Raw genomic sequence first — 12,764 nt, 5'->3', positions numbered from 1 at the left:
AGGGTTAGTGTTCGGGTTGGGGTTGGTGTTAGGGTTAGGGTTAGGGTTAGGGTTAGGGGTTAGGGTTAGGGTTAGGGTTAGGGTTAGGGATAGGTTACCCCTAGCACTACCCCTCGCCCTAGGCCTACGCCTAGCACTACCTCTGGTCCTACACCTACCCCTGGCCCTACAGCTTTCCCTACCCATAGGCCCACCTCCATCCCTACTCCTAGCCACAGCTCCCACTCCTTGTCCTAGGCCTTCTCCGAGGTTTACCCCGACACCCACCCCTTGCTCTTTGCCTACCCCACCGCTACGCCTACCGCTCCCTCTAGCCCTAGCTCGGGCCCTAGACCAACGCCAAGTGCTCCCTCTAGTCCGAGGCCTACCATTTGCCAGTCGCCGACCAGTACACCTTGCCCTACCGTTAGCCAGAGCACTAACCCGTGCCCTACGAAATCACCCTGGACCCACCCTTACCACACCCTAATCCAGCCCTACACCTGTTCCGAGTCCTAGGCCTACCCGGAGCCCTCCCGTGACACCTACCCCTAGCCCTCGTCTAACCCCTACCACTACCACTCGTCCTAGGCATAACATGAGCCCTAAACCTTACACTGCTCGTTGGCCTCTGCCAACCACTAGCCCTTCACCTAACCCTACCCCGAGCACAACCCCTCGCCCTAGGCCTACGCCTAGCACTACCTCTGGTCCTACCACTACCCCTGGTCCTAAGATCCCCCTACCCATTGGTCCACCCCCATCCCTACCCCTAACCACAATTCCCACTGCTGGCCCTAAGCCTACTCCGAGGTGTACCTCGACACCCACCCCTTGCCCTATGCCTACTCCAGCGATACGCGTACCGCTCCCACTAGCCCTAGCTCGGGCCCTAGACCAACGCCCATGGCTCCCTCTAGTCCAAGGCCTAAAACTTGCCCGTCGCTGACCAGTACACCTTGCCCTTGTTAGGGTTAGGGTTAGGGTTAGGGTTACGGTTAGAATTAGGGTTGGTGTTAGGGTTAAGGTTAGTGTTAGTGTTAGGGTTAGGGGTTAGGGTTAGGGTTAGGGTTAGGGTTAGGGTTAGGTTACCCCGAGCACTACCCCTCACCCTAGGCCTACACCTAGCACTACCTCTGGTCCTACCCCTACCCCTGGCCCTACAGCTCTTCCTACCCATAGGCCCACCTCCATCACTACCCCTAGCCACAGCTTTCACTCCTTGTCCTAGGCCTACTCCGAGGTTTACCCCGACACCCACCCCTTGCTCTTTGCCTACCCCAGCGCTACGCCTACAGCTCCCACTAGCCCTACCTCGGGCCATAGACCAACGCCCAGTGCTCACTCTAGTCCGAGGCCTAGCACTTGCCCGTCGCCGACCAGTACACCTTGCCCTACCGTTAGCCAGAGCACTAACCCGAGTCCTACGAAATCACCCTGGACCCACCCTTAGCCGCACACTAATCCAGCCCTACATCCGTTCTGAGTCCTAGGACTACCCGGAGCCCTCCTGTGACACCTACCCCTAGCCCTCGGCCAACCCCTACCACTACCATTAGTCCTAGGCCGAACATGAGCCCTAAGCCTAACACTGCCCGTGGGCCTATGCCAAACAGTAGCCGTTCACCTAAACCTCTCCCGAGCACTATTCCTCGCCCTAGGCCTACGCCTACCACTACCTCTGGTCCTACCCCTACACCTGGCCCTACAGCTTTCCCTACCCATAGGCCCACCTCCATACCTACTCCTAGCCACAGCTCCCACTCCTTGTCATAGGCCTACTCCGAGGTTTACCCCGACACCCACCCCTTGCCCTTTGCCTACCTCAGCGCAACGCCGACCTCTCCCACTAGCCCTACCTCGGGCCCTAGACCAACGCCCAGTGCTCACTCTAGTCCGAGGCTACCACTTGCCCGTCGCCGACCAGTACACCTTGCCCTACCGTTAGCCAGAGCACTAACCCGTGTCCTACGAAATCACCCTGGACCCACCCTTACCACACCCTAATCCAGCCCTACACCTGTTCCGAGTCCTAGGACTACCCGGAGCCCTCCCGTGACACCTACCCCTAGCCCTCGTCTAAACCATACCACTACCACTCGTCCTAGGCATAACATGAGCCCTAAACCTAACACTGCTCGTTGGCCTCTGCCAACCACTAGCCCTTCACCTAACCCTACCCCGAGCACGACACCTCGCCCTAGGCCTACGCCTAGCACTACCTCTGGTCCTACCACTACCCCTGGCCCTACAGATCCCCCTACTCATAGGTCCACCCCAATTCCTACCCCTAGCCACAATTCCCACTCCTGGCCCTAAGCGTACTCCGAGGTGTACCTCGACACCCACCCCTTGCCCTATACCTACCCAAGCGATACGCTTACCGCTCCCACTAACCCTAGCTCGGGCCCTAGACCAACGCCCATGGCTCCCTCTAGTCCGAGGCCTAGAACTTGCTCGTCGCTTACCAGTACACCTTGCCCTTGTTAGAGTTAGGGTTAGGGTTAGGGTTAGGGTTAGGGTTAGGGTTAGGGTTGCTGTTAGGGTTAGGGTTAGGGTTAGGGTTCGGGTGGGGGTTGGTGTTAGGGTTAGGGTTAGGGTTAGGGTTAGGGTTGGTGTTAGGGTTAGGGTTAGGGTTAGTGTTCGGGTTGGGGTTGGTGTTAGGGTTAGGGTTAGGGTTAGGGTTAGGGTTTAGGGTTAGGGTTATAGTTAGGGTTGGTGTTAGGGTTAGGGTTAGGGTTAGGGTTGGTGTTAGGGTTAGGGTTAGGGGTTAGGGTTAGGGTTAGGGTTAGTGTTAGCGTTAGGGTTAGGTTTAGGGTTAGGGTTAGGGTTAGGGTTGGTGTTAGGGTTAGGGTTAGGGTTAGGGTTCGGGTTGGGGTTGGTGTTAGGGTTAGGGTTAGGGTTAGGGTTAGGGTTGGTGTTAGGGTTAGGGTTAGGGTTAGGGTTAGGTTTAGGGTTGGTGTTAGGATTAGGGTTATGGTTAGGGTTAGGGTTGGTGTTAGGGTTAGGGTTAGGGGTTAGGGTTAGGGTTAGCGTTAGGGTTACCGTTAGGGTTAGGTTTAGGTTTAGGGTTAGGGTTAGTGTTAGGGTTAGGGTTAGGGTTGGTGTTAGGGTTAGGGTTAGGGTTAGTGTTCGGGTTGGGGTTGGTGTTAGGGTTAGGGTTAGGGTTAGGGTTAGGGGTTAGGGTTAGGGTTAGGGTTAGGGTTAGGGATAGGTTACCCCTAGCACTACCCCTCGCCCTAGGCCTACGCCTAGCACTACCTCTGGTCCTACACCTACCCCTGGCCCTACAGCTTTCCCTACCCATAGGCCCACCTCCATCCCTACTCCTAGCCACAGCTCCCACTCCTTGTCCTAGGCCTTCTCCGAGGTTTACCCCGACACCCACCCCTTGCTCTTTGCCTACCCCACCGCTACGCCTACCGCTCCCTCTAGCCCTAGCTCGGGCCCTAGACCAACGCCAAGTGCTCCCTCTAGTCCGAGGCCTACCATTTGCCAGTCGCCGACCAGTACACCTTGCCCTACCGTTAGCCAGAGCACTAACCCGTGCCCTACGAAATCACCCTGGACCCACCCTTACCACACCCTAATCCAGCCCTACACCTGTTCCGAGTCCTAGGCCTACCCGGAGCCCTCCCGTGACACCTACCCCTAGCCCTCGTCTAACCCCTACCACTACCACTCGTCCTAGGCATAACATGAGCCCTAAACCTTACACTGCTCGTTGGCCTCTGCCAACCACTAGCCCTTCACCTAACCCTACCCCGAGCACAACCCCTCGCCCTAGGCCTACGCCTAGCACTACCTCTGGTCCTACCACTACCCCTGGTCCTAAGATCCCCCTACCCATTGGTCCACCCCCATCCCTACCCCTAACCACAATTCCCACTGCTGGCCCTAAGCCTACTCCGAGGTGTACCTCGACACCCACCCCTTGCCCTATGCCTACTCCAGCGATACGCGTACCGCTCCCACTAGCCCTAGCTCGGGCCCTAGACCAACGCCCATGGCTCCCTCTAGTCCAAGGCCTAAAACTTGCCCGTCGCTGACCAGTACACCTTGCCCTTGTTAGGGTTAGGGTTAGGGTTAGGGTTACGGTTAGAATTAGGGTTGGTGTTAGGGTTAAGGTTAGTGTTAGTGTTAGGGTTAGGGGTTAGGGTTAGGGTTAGGGTTAGGGTTAGGGTTAGGTTACCCCGAGCACTACCCCTCACCCTAGGCCTACACCTAGCACTACCTCTGGTCCTACCCCTACCCCTGGCCCTACAGCTCTTCCTACCCATAGGCCCACCTCCATCACTACCCCTAGCCACAGCTTTCACTCCTTGTCCTAGGCCTACTCCGAGGTTTACCCCGACACCCACCCCTTGCTCTTTGCCTACCCCAGCGCTACGCCTACAGCTCCCACTAGCCCTACCTCGGGCCATAGACCAACGCCCAGTGCTCACTCTAGTCCGAGGCCTAGCACTTGCCCGTCGCCGACCAGTACACCTTGCCCTACCGTTAGCCAGAGCACTAACCCGAGTCCTACGAAATCACCCTGGACCCACCCTTAGCCGCACACTAATCCAGCCCTACATCCGTTCTGAGTCCTAGGACTACCCGGAGCCCTCCTGTGACACCTACCCCTAGCCCTCGGCCAACCCCTACCACTACCATTAGTCCTAGGCCGAACATGAGCCCTAAGCCTAACACTGCCCGTGGGCCTATGCCAAACAGTAGCCGTTCACCTAAACCTCTCCCGAGCACTATTCCTCGCCCTAGGCCTACGCCTACCACTACCTCTGGTCCTACCCCTACACCTGGCCCTACAGCTTTCCCTACCCATAGGCCCACCTCCATACCTACTCCTAGCCACAGCTCCCACTCCTTGTCATAGGCCTACTCCGAGGTTTACCCCGACACCCACCCCTTGCCCTTTGCCTACCTCAGCGCAACGCCGACCTCTCCCACTAGCCCTACCTCGGGCCCTAGACCAACGCCCAGTGCTCACTCTAGTCCGAGGCTACCACTTGCCCGTCGCCGACCAGTACACCTTGCCCTACCGTTAGCCAGAGCACTAACCCGTGTCCTACGAAATCACCCTGGACCCACCCTTACCACACCCTAATCCAGCCCTACACCTGTTCCGAGTCCTAGGACTACCCGGAGCCCTCCCGTGACACCTACCCCTAGCCCTCGTCTAAACCATACCACTACCACTCGTCCTAGGCATAACATGAGCCCTAAACCTAACACTGCTCGTTGGCCTCTGCCAACCACTAGCCCTTCACCTAACCCTACCCCGAGCACGACACCTCGCCCTAGGCCTACGCCTAGCACTACCTCTGGTCCTACCACTACCCCTGGCCCTACAGATCCCCCTACTCATAGGTCCACCCCAATTCCTACCCCTAGCCACAATTCCCACTCCTGGCCCTAAGCGTACTCCGAGGTGTACCTCGACACCCACCCCTTGCCCTATGCCTACCCAAGCGATACGCTTACCGCTCCCACTAACCCTAGCTCGGGCCCTAGACCAACGCCCATGGCTCCCTCTAGTCCGAGGCCTAGAACTTGCCCGTCGCTTACCAGTACACCTTGCCCTTGTTAGAGTTAGGGTTAGGGTTAGGGTTAGGGTTAGGGTTAGGGTTAGGGTTGCTGTTAGGGTTAGGGTTAGGGTTAGGGTTCGGGTGGGGGTTGGTGTTAGGGTTAGGGTTAGGGTTAGGGTTAGGGTTGGTGTTAGGGTTAGGGTTAGGGTTAGGGTTCGGGTTGGGGTTGGTGTTAGGGTTAGGGTTAGGGTTAGGGTTAGGGTTTAGGGTTAGGGTTATAGTTAGGGTTGGTGTTAGGGTTAGGGTTAGGGTTAGGGTTGGTGTTAGGGTTAGGTTTAGGGGTTAGGGTTAGGGTTAGGGTTAGTGTTAGCGTTAGGGTTAGGTTTAGGGTTAGGGTTAGGGTTAGGGTTGGTGTTAGGGTTAGGGTTAGGGTTAGGGTTCGGGTTGGGGTTGGTGTTAGGGTTAGGGTTAGGGTTAGGGTTAGGGTTGGTGTTAGGGTTAGGGTTAGGGTTAGGGTTAGGTTTAGGGTTGGTGTTAGGATTAGGGTTATGGTTAGGGTTAGGGTTGGTGTTAGGGTTAGGGTTAGGGGTTAGGGTTAGGGTTAGCGTTAGGGTTACCGTTAGGGTTAGGTTTAGGTTTAGGGTTAGGGTTAGTGTTAGGGTTAGGGTTAGGGTTGGTGTTAGGGTTAGGGTTAGGGTTAGTGTTCGGGTTGGGTTTGGTGTTAGGGTTAGGGTTAGGGTTAGGGTTAGGGGTTAGGGTTAGGGTTAGGGTTAGGGTTAGGGATAGGTTACCCCTAGCACTACCCCTCGCCCTAGGCCTACGCCTAGCACTACCTCTGGTCCTACACCTACCCCTGGCCCTACAGCTTTCCCTACCCATAGGCCCACCTCCATCCCTACTCCTAGCCACAGCTCCCACTCCTTGTCCTAGGCCTTCTCCGAGGTTTACCCCGACACCCACCCCTTGCTCTTTGCCTACCCCAGCGCTACGCCTACAGCTCCCACTAGCCCTACCTCGGGCCATAGACCAACGCCCAGTGCTCACTCTAGTCCGAGGCCTAGCAATTGCCCGTCGCCGACCAGTACACCTTGCCCTACCGTTAGCCAGAGCACTAACCCGTGTCCTACGAAATCACCCTGGACCCACCCTTACCACACCCTAATCCAGCCCTACACCTGTTCCGAGTCCTAGGACTACCCGGAGCCCTCCCGTGACACCTACCCCTAGCCCTCGTCTAAACCCTACCACTACCACTCGTCCTAGGCATAACATGAGCCCTAAACCTAACACTGCTCGTTGGCCTCTGCCAACCACTAGCCCTTCACCTAACCCTACCCCGAGCACGACACCTCGCCCTAGGCCTACGCCTAGCACTACCTCTGGTCCTACCACTACCCCTGGCCCTACAGATCCCCCTACCCATAGGCCCACTCCCAACGCTACCCCTAGCCACAGCTCCAACTCCTGGCCCTAGGCCTTCTCCGAAGTTTACCCCGAAACCCACCCCTTGCCCTATGCCTACCCCAGCGCTACGCCTACCGCTCCCTCTAGCCCTAGCTCGGGCCCTAGACCAACGCCAAGTGCTCCCTCTAGTCCGAGGCCTACCACTTGCCAGTCGCCGACCAGTACACCTTGCCCTACCGTTAGCCAGAGCACTAACCCGAGTCCTACGAAATCACCCTGGACCCACCCTTAGCCGCACACTAATCCAGCCCTACATCCGTTCTGAGTCCTAGGACTACCCGGAGCCCTCCTGTGACACCTACCCCTAGCCCTCGGCCAACCCCTACCACTACCATTAGTCCTAGGCCGAACATGAGCCCTAAGCCTAACACTGCCCGTGGGCCTATGCCAAACAGTAGCCGTTCACCTAAACCTCACCCGAGCACTATTCCTCGCCCTAGGCCTACGCCTACCACTACCTCTGGTCCTACCCCTACCCCTGGCCCTACAGCTTTCCCTACCCATAGGCCCACCTCCATACCTACTCCTAGCCACAGCTCCCACTCCTTGTCCTAGGCCTACTCCGAGGTTTACCCCGACACCCACCCCTTGCCCTTTGCCTACCCCAGCGCAACGCCTACCTCTCCCACTAGCCCTACCTCGGGCCCTAGACCAATGCCCAGTGCTCACTCTAGTCCGAGGCTACCACTTGCCCGTCGCCGACCAGTACACCCTGCCCTACCGTTAGCCAGAGCACTAACCCGTGTCCTACGAAATCACCCTGGACCCACCCTTACCACACCCTAATCCAGCCCTACACCTGTTCCGAGTCCTAGGACTACCCGGAGCCCTCCCGTGACACCTACCCCTAGCCCTCGTCTAAACCATACCACTACCACTCGTCCTAGGCATAACATGAGCCCTAAACCTAACACTGCTCGTTGGCCTCTGCCAACCACTAGCCCTTCACCTAACCCTACCCCGAGCACGATACCTCGCCCTAGGCCTACGCCTAGCACTACCTCTGGTCCTACCACTACCCCTGGCCCTACAGATCCCCCTACTCATAGGTCCACCCCAATTCCTACCCCTAGCCACAATTCCCACTCCTGGCCCTAAGCGTACTCCGAGGTGTACCTCGACACCCACCCCTTGCCCTATGCCTACCCCAGCGATACGCTTACCCCTCCCACTAACCCTAGCTCGGGCCCTAGACCAACGCACATGGCTCCCTCTAGTCCGAGGCCTAGAACTTGCCCGTCGCTTACCAGTACACCTTGCCCTTGTTAGAGTTAGGGTTAGGGTTAGGGTTAGGGTTAGGGTTAGGGTTAGGGTTGCTGTTAGGGTTAGGGTTAGGGTTAGGGTTCGGGTGGGGGTTGGTGTTAGGGTTAGGGTTAGGGTTAGGGTTAGGGTTGGTGTTAGGGTTAGGGTTAGGGTTAGGGTTCGGGTTGGGGTTGGTGTTAGGGTTAGGGTTAGGGTTAGGGTTTAGGGTTAGGGTTATAGTTAGGGTTGGTGTTAGGGTTAGGGTTAGGGTTAGGGTTAGGGTTGGTGTTAGGGTTAGGGTTAGGGGTTAGGGTTAGGGTTAGGGTTAGGGTTTAGGGTTAGGGTTATAGTTAGGGTTGGTGTTAGGGTTAGGGTTAGGGTTAGGGTTGGTGTTAGGGTTAGGGTTAGGGGTTAGGGTTAGGGTTAGGGTTAGTGTTAGCGTTAGGGTTAGGTTTAGGGTTAGGGTTAGGGTTAGGGTTAGGGTTAGGGTTGGTGTTAGGGTTAGGGTTAGGGTTAGGGTTAGGTTTAGGGTTGGTGTTAGGATTAGGGTTATGGTTAAAGTTAGGGTTGGTGTTAGGGTTAGGGTTAGGGGTTAAGGTTAGGGTTAGCGTTAGGGTTACCGTTAGGGTTAGGTTTAGGTTTAGGGTTAGGGTTAGTGTTAGGGTTAGGGTTAGGGTTCGTGTTAGGGTTAGGGTTAGGGTTAGTGTTCGGGTTGGGGTTGGTGTTAGGGTTAGGGTTAGGGTTAGGGTTTAGGGTTAGGGTTAGGGTTAGGGTTAGGGATAGGTTACCCCTAGCACTACCCCTCGCCCTAGGCCTACGCCTAGCACTACCTCTGGTCCTACCCCTACCCCTGGCCCTACAGCTTTCCCTACCCATAGGCCCACCTCCATCCCTACTCCTAGCCACAGCTCCCACTCCTTGTCCTAGGCCTTCTCCGAGGTTTACCCCGACACCCACCCCTTGCTCTTTGCCTACCCCAGCGCTACGCCTACAGCTCCCACTAGCCCTACCTCGGGCCATAGACCAACGCCCAGTGCTCACTCTAGTCCGAGGCCTAGCAATTGCCCGTCGCCGACCAGTACACCTTGCCCTACCGTTAGCCAGAGCACTAACCCGAGTCCTACGAAATCACCCTGGACCCACCCTTAGCCGCACACTAATCCAGCCCTACATCCGTTCTGAGTCCTAGGACTACCCGGAGCCCTCCTGTGACACCTACCCCTAGCCCTCGGCCAACCCCTACCACTACCATTAGTCCTAGGCCGAACATGAGCCCTAAGCCTAACACTGCCCGTGGGCCTATGCCAAACAGTAGCCGTTCACCTAAACCTCTCCCGAGCACTATTCCTCGCCCTAGGCCTACGCCTACCACTACCTCTGGTCCTACCCCTACCCCTGGCCCTACAGCTTTCCCTACCCATAGGCCCACCTCCATACCTACTCCTAGCCACAGCTCCCACTCCTTGTCCTAGGCCTACTCCGAGGTTTACCCCGACACCCACCCCTTGCCCTTTGCCTACCCCAGCGCAACGCCTACCTCTCCCACTAGCCCTACCTCGGGCCCTAGACCAACGCCCAGTGCTCACTCTAGTCCGAGGCTACCACTTGCCCGTCGCCGACCAGTACACCTTGCCCTACCGTTAGCCAGAGCACTAACCCGTGTCCTACGAAATCACCCTGGACCCACCCTTACCACACCCTAATCCAGCCCTACACCTGTTCCGAGTCCTAGGACTACCCGGAGCCCTCCCGTGACACCTACCCCTAGCCCTCGGCTAAACCATACCACTACCAATCGTCCTAGGCATAACATGAGCCCTAAACCTAACACTGCTCGTTGGCCTCTGCCAACCACTAGCCCTTCACCTAACCCTACCCCGAGCACGACACCTCGCCCTAGGCCTACGCCTAGCACTACCTCTGGTCCTACCACTACCCCTGGCCCTACAGATCCCCCTACTCATAGGTCCACCCCAATTCCTACCCCTAGCCACAATTCCCACTCCTGGCCCTAAGCGTACTCCGAGGTGTACCTCGACACCCACCCCTTGCCCTATGCCTACCCCAGCGATACGCTTACCGCTCCCACTAACCCTAGCTCGGGCCCTAGACCAACGCCCATGGCTCCCTCTAGTCCGAGGCCTAGAACTTGCCCGTCGCTTACCAGTACACCTTGCCCTTGTTAGAGTTAGGGTTAGGGTTAGGGTTAGGGTTAGGGTTAGGGTTAGGGTTGCTGTTAGGGTTAGGTTTAGGGTTAGGGTTCGGGTGGGGGTTGGTGTTAGGGTTAGGGTTAGGGTTAGGGTTAGGGTTGGTGTTAGGGTTAGGGTTAGGGTTAGGGTTCGGGTTGGGGTTGGTGTTAGGGTTAGGGTTAGGGTTAGGGTTTAGGGTTAGGGTTATAGTTAGGGTTGGTGTTAGGGTTAGGGTTAGGGTTAGGGTTAGGGTTGGTGTTAGGGTTAGGGTTAGGGGTTAGGGTTAGGTTTAGGGTTAGTGTTAGCGTTAGGGTTAGGTTTAGGGTTAGGGTTAGGGTTAGGGTTAGGGTTTGGGTTGGTGTTAGGGTTAGGGTTAGGGTTAGGGTTAGGGTTCGTGTTGGGGTTGGTGTTAGGGTTAGGGTTAGGGTTTGGGTTAGGGTTGGTGTTAGGGTTAGGGTTAGGGTTAGGTTTAGGGTTGGTGTTAGGATTAGGGTTATGGTTAGGGTTAGGGTTGGTGTTAGGGTTAGGATTAGGGGTTAGGGTTAGGGTTAGCGTTAGGGTTAGCGTTAGGGTTAGGTTTAGGTTTAGGGTTAGGGTTAGTGTTAGGGTTAGGGTTAGGGTTGGGGTTAGGGTTAGGGTTAGGGTTAGTGTTCGGGTTGGTGTTGGTGTTAGGGTTAGGGTTAGGGTTAGGGTTAGGGGTTAGGGTTAGGGTTAGGGTTAGGGTTAGGGATAGGTTACCCCTAGCACTACCCCTCGCCCTAGGCCTACGCCTAGCACTACCTCTGGTCCTACCCCTTCCCCTGGCCCTACAGCTTTCCCTACCCATAGGCCCACCTCCATCCCTACTCCTAGCCAGAGCTCCCACTCCTTGTCCTAGGCCTTCTCCGAGGTTTACCCCGACACCCACCCCTGGCCCTTTGCCTACCCCAGCGCAACGCCTACCTCTCCCACTAGCCCTACCTCGGGCCCTAGACCAACGCCCAGTGCTCACTCTAGTCTGAGGCCTAGCACTTGCCCGTCGACGACCAGTACACCTTGCCCTACAGTTAGCCAGAGCACTAACCCGTGTCCTACGAAATCACCCTGGACCCACACTTACCGCACACTAATCCAGCCCTACACCTGTTCCGAGTCCTAGGACTACCCAGAGCCCTCTCGTGACACCTAACCCTAACACTCTCCTAACCCCTACCACTACCACTCGTCCTAGTCCTAACATGAGCCCTAACCCTAACACTGCTCGTTGGCCTCTGCCAACCACTATCCCTTCACCTAACCGTACCCCGAGCACGACCCCTCGCCCTAGGCCTACGCCTAGCACTATCTCTGGGACTACCACTACCCCTGGCCCTACAGCTCCCCTTACCCATAGGCACACCCCCATCCCTACCCCTAGCCACAGCTCCCACTCCTGGCCCTAGGCCTACTCGGAGGATTACCTCGACACCCACTCCTTGCCCTATGGCTACCCCAGCGCTACGCCTACCGCTCTCACTAGACCTACCTCGGGCCCTAGACCAACGCCCATGGCTCTCTCTAGTCCGAGGCCTAGAACTTGCCCGTCGCTGTACAGTACACCTTGCCCTAGTTAGGGTTAGAGTTACGGTTAGAGTTAGGGTTAGGGTTAGGGTTAGGGTTAGGGTTAGGGTTTAGTGTTAGGGTTAGGGTTAGGGTTGGTGTTAGGGTTAGGGTTAGGTTTAGGGTTAGGGTTGGTGTTAGGGTTAATGTTAGGGTTAGGGTTAGGGTTAGGGGTTAGGGTTAGGGTTAGGGTTAGGGTTAGAGTTAGGGTTAGGGTTAGGTTACCTCGAGCACTACCCCTCGCCCTAGGACTACGCCTAGCACTACCTTTGGTCCTACCCCTAACCCTGGCCCTACAGTTCCCCCTACCCATAGGCCCACCCCCAACCCTATCCCTAGACACAGCTCCTGCTCCTGGTCTTAGGCCTACTCCGAGGTTTACCCCGACACCCACCTTTTGCCCTTTGATAGCCCAGCGCTACGCCTACCCCTCCCACTAGCCCTAGCTCGGGCCCTAGACCAACGCCCATGGCTCCCTGTACTCCGAGGCCTAGAACTTGCCGGTCGCTGACCAGTACACCTTGCCCGTGTTAGGGTTAGGGTTAGGGTTACGGTTAGGGTTGGTGTTAGGGTTAGGGTTATGGTTAGGGTTAGGGGTTAGGGTTAGGCTTAAGGTAGGGTTAGGGTTAGGGTTAGCTTACCCCGAGCACTACCCCTCGCCCTAGGCCTACGCCTAGCACTACCTGTGGTCCTACAGCTACCCCTGGCCCTACAGCTCCCCCTACACATAGGCCCACCTCCATCCCTACCCCTAGCAACAGCTCCCATTCCTAGTCCTATGCCT

The sequence above is a fragment of the Rhinolophus hipposideros genome, assembly GCF_964194185.1.
Source record: "Rhinolophus hipposideros genome assembly, chromosome: X".
Lineage (NCBI taxonomy): Eukaryota > Metazoa > Chordata > Mammalia > Chiroptera > Rhinolophidae > Rhinolophus > Rhinolophus hipposideros.
Note: the sequence above shows the minus strand (reverse complement) of the source record.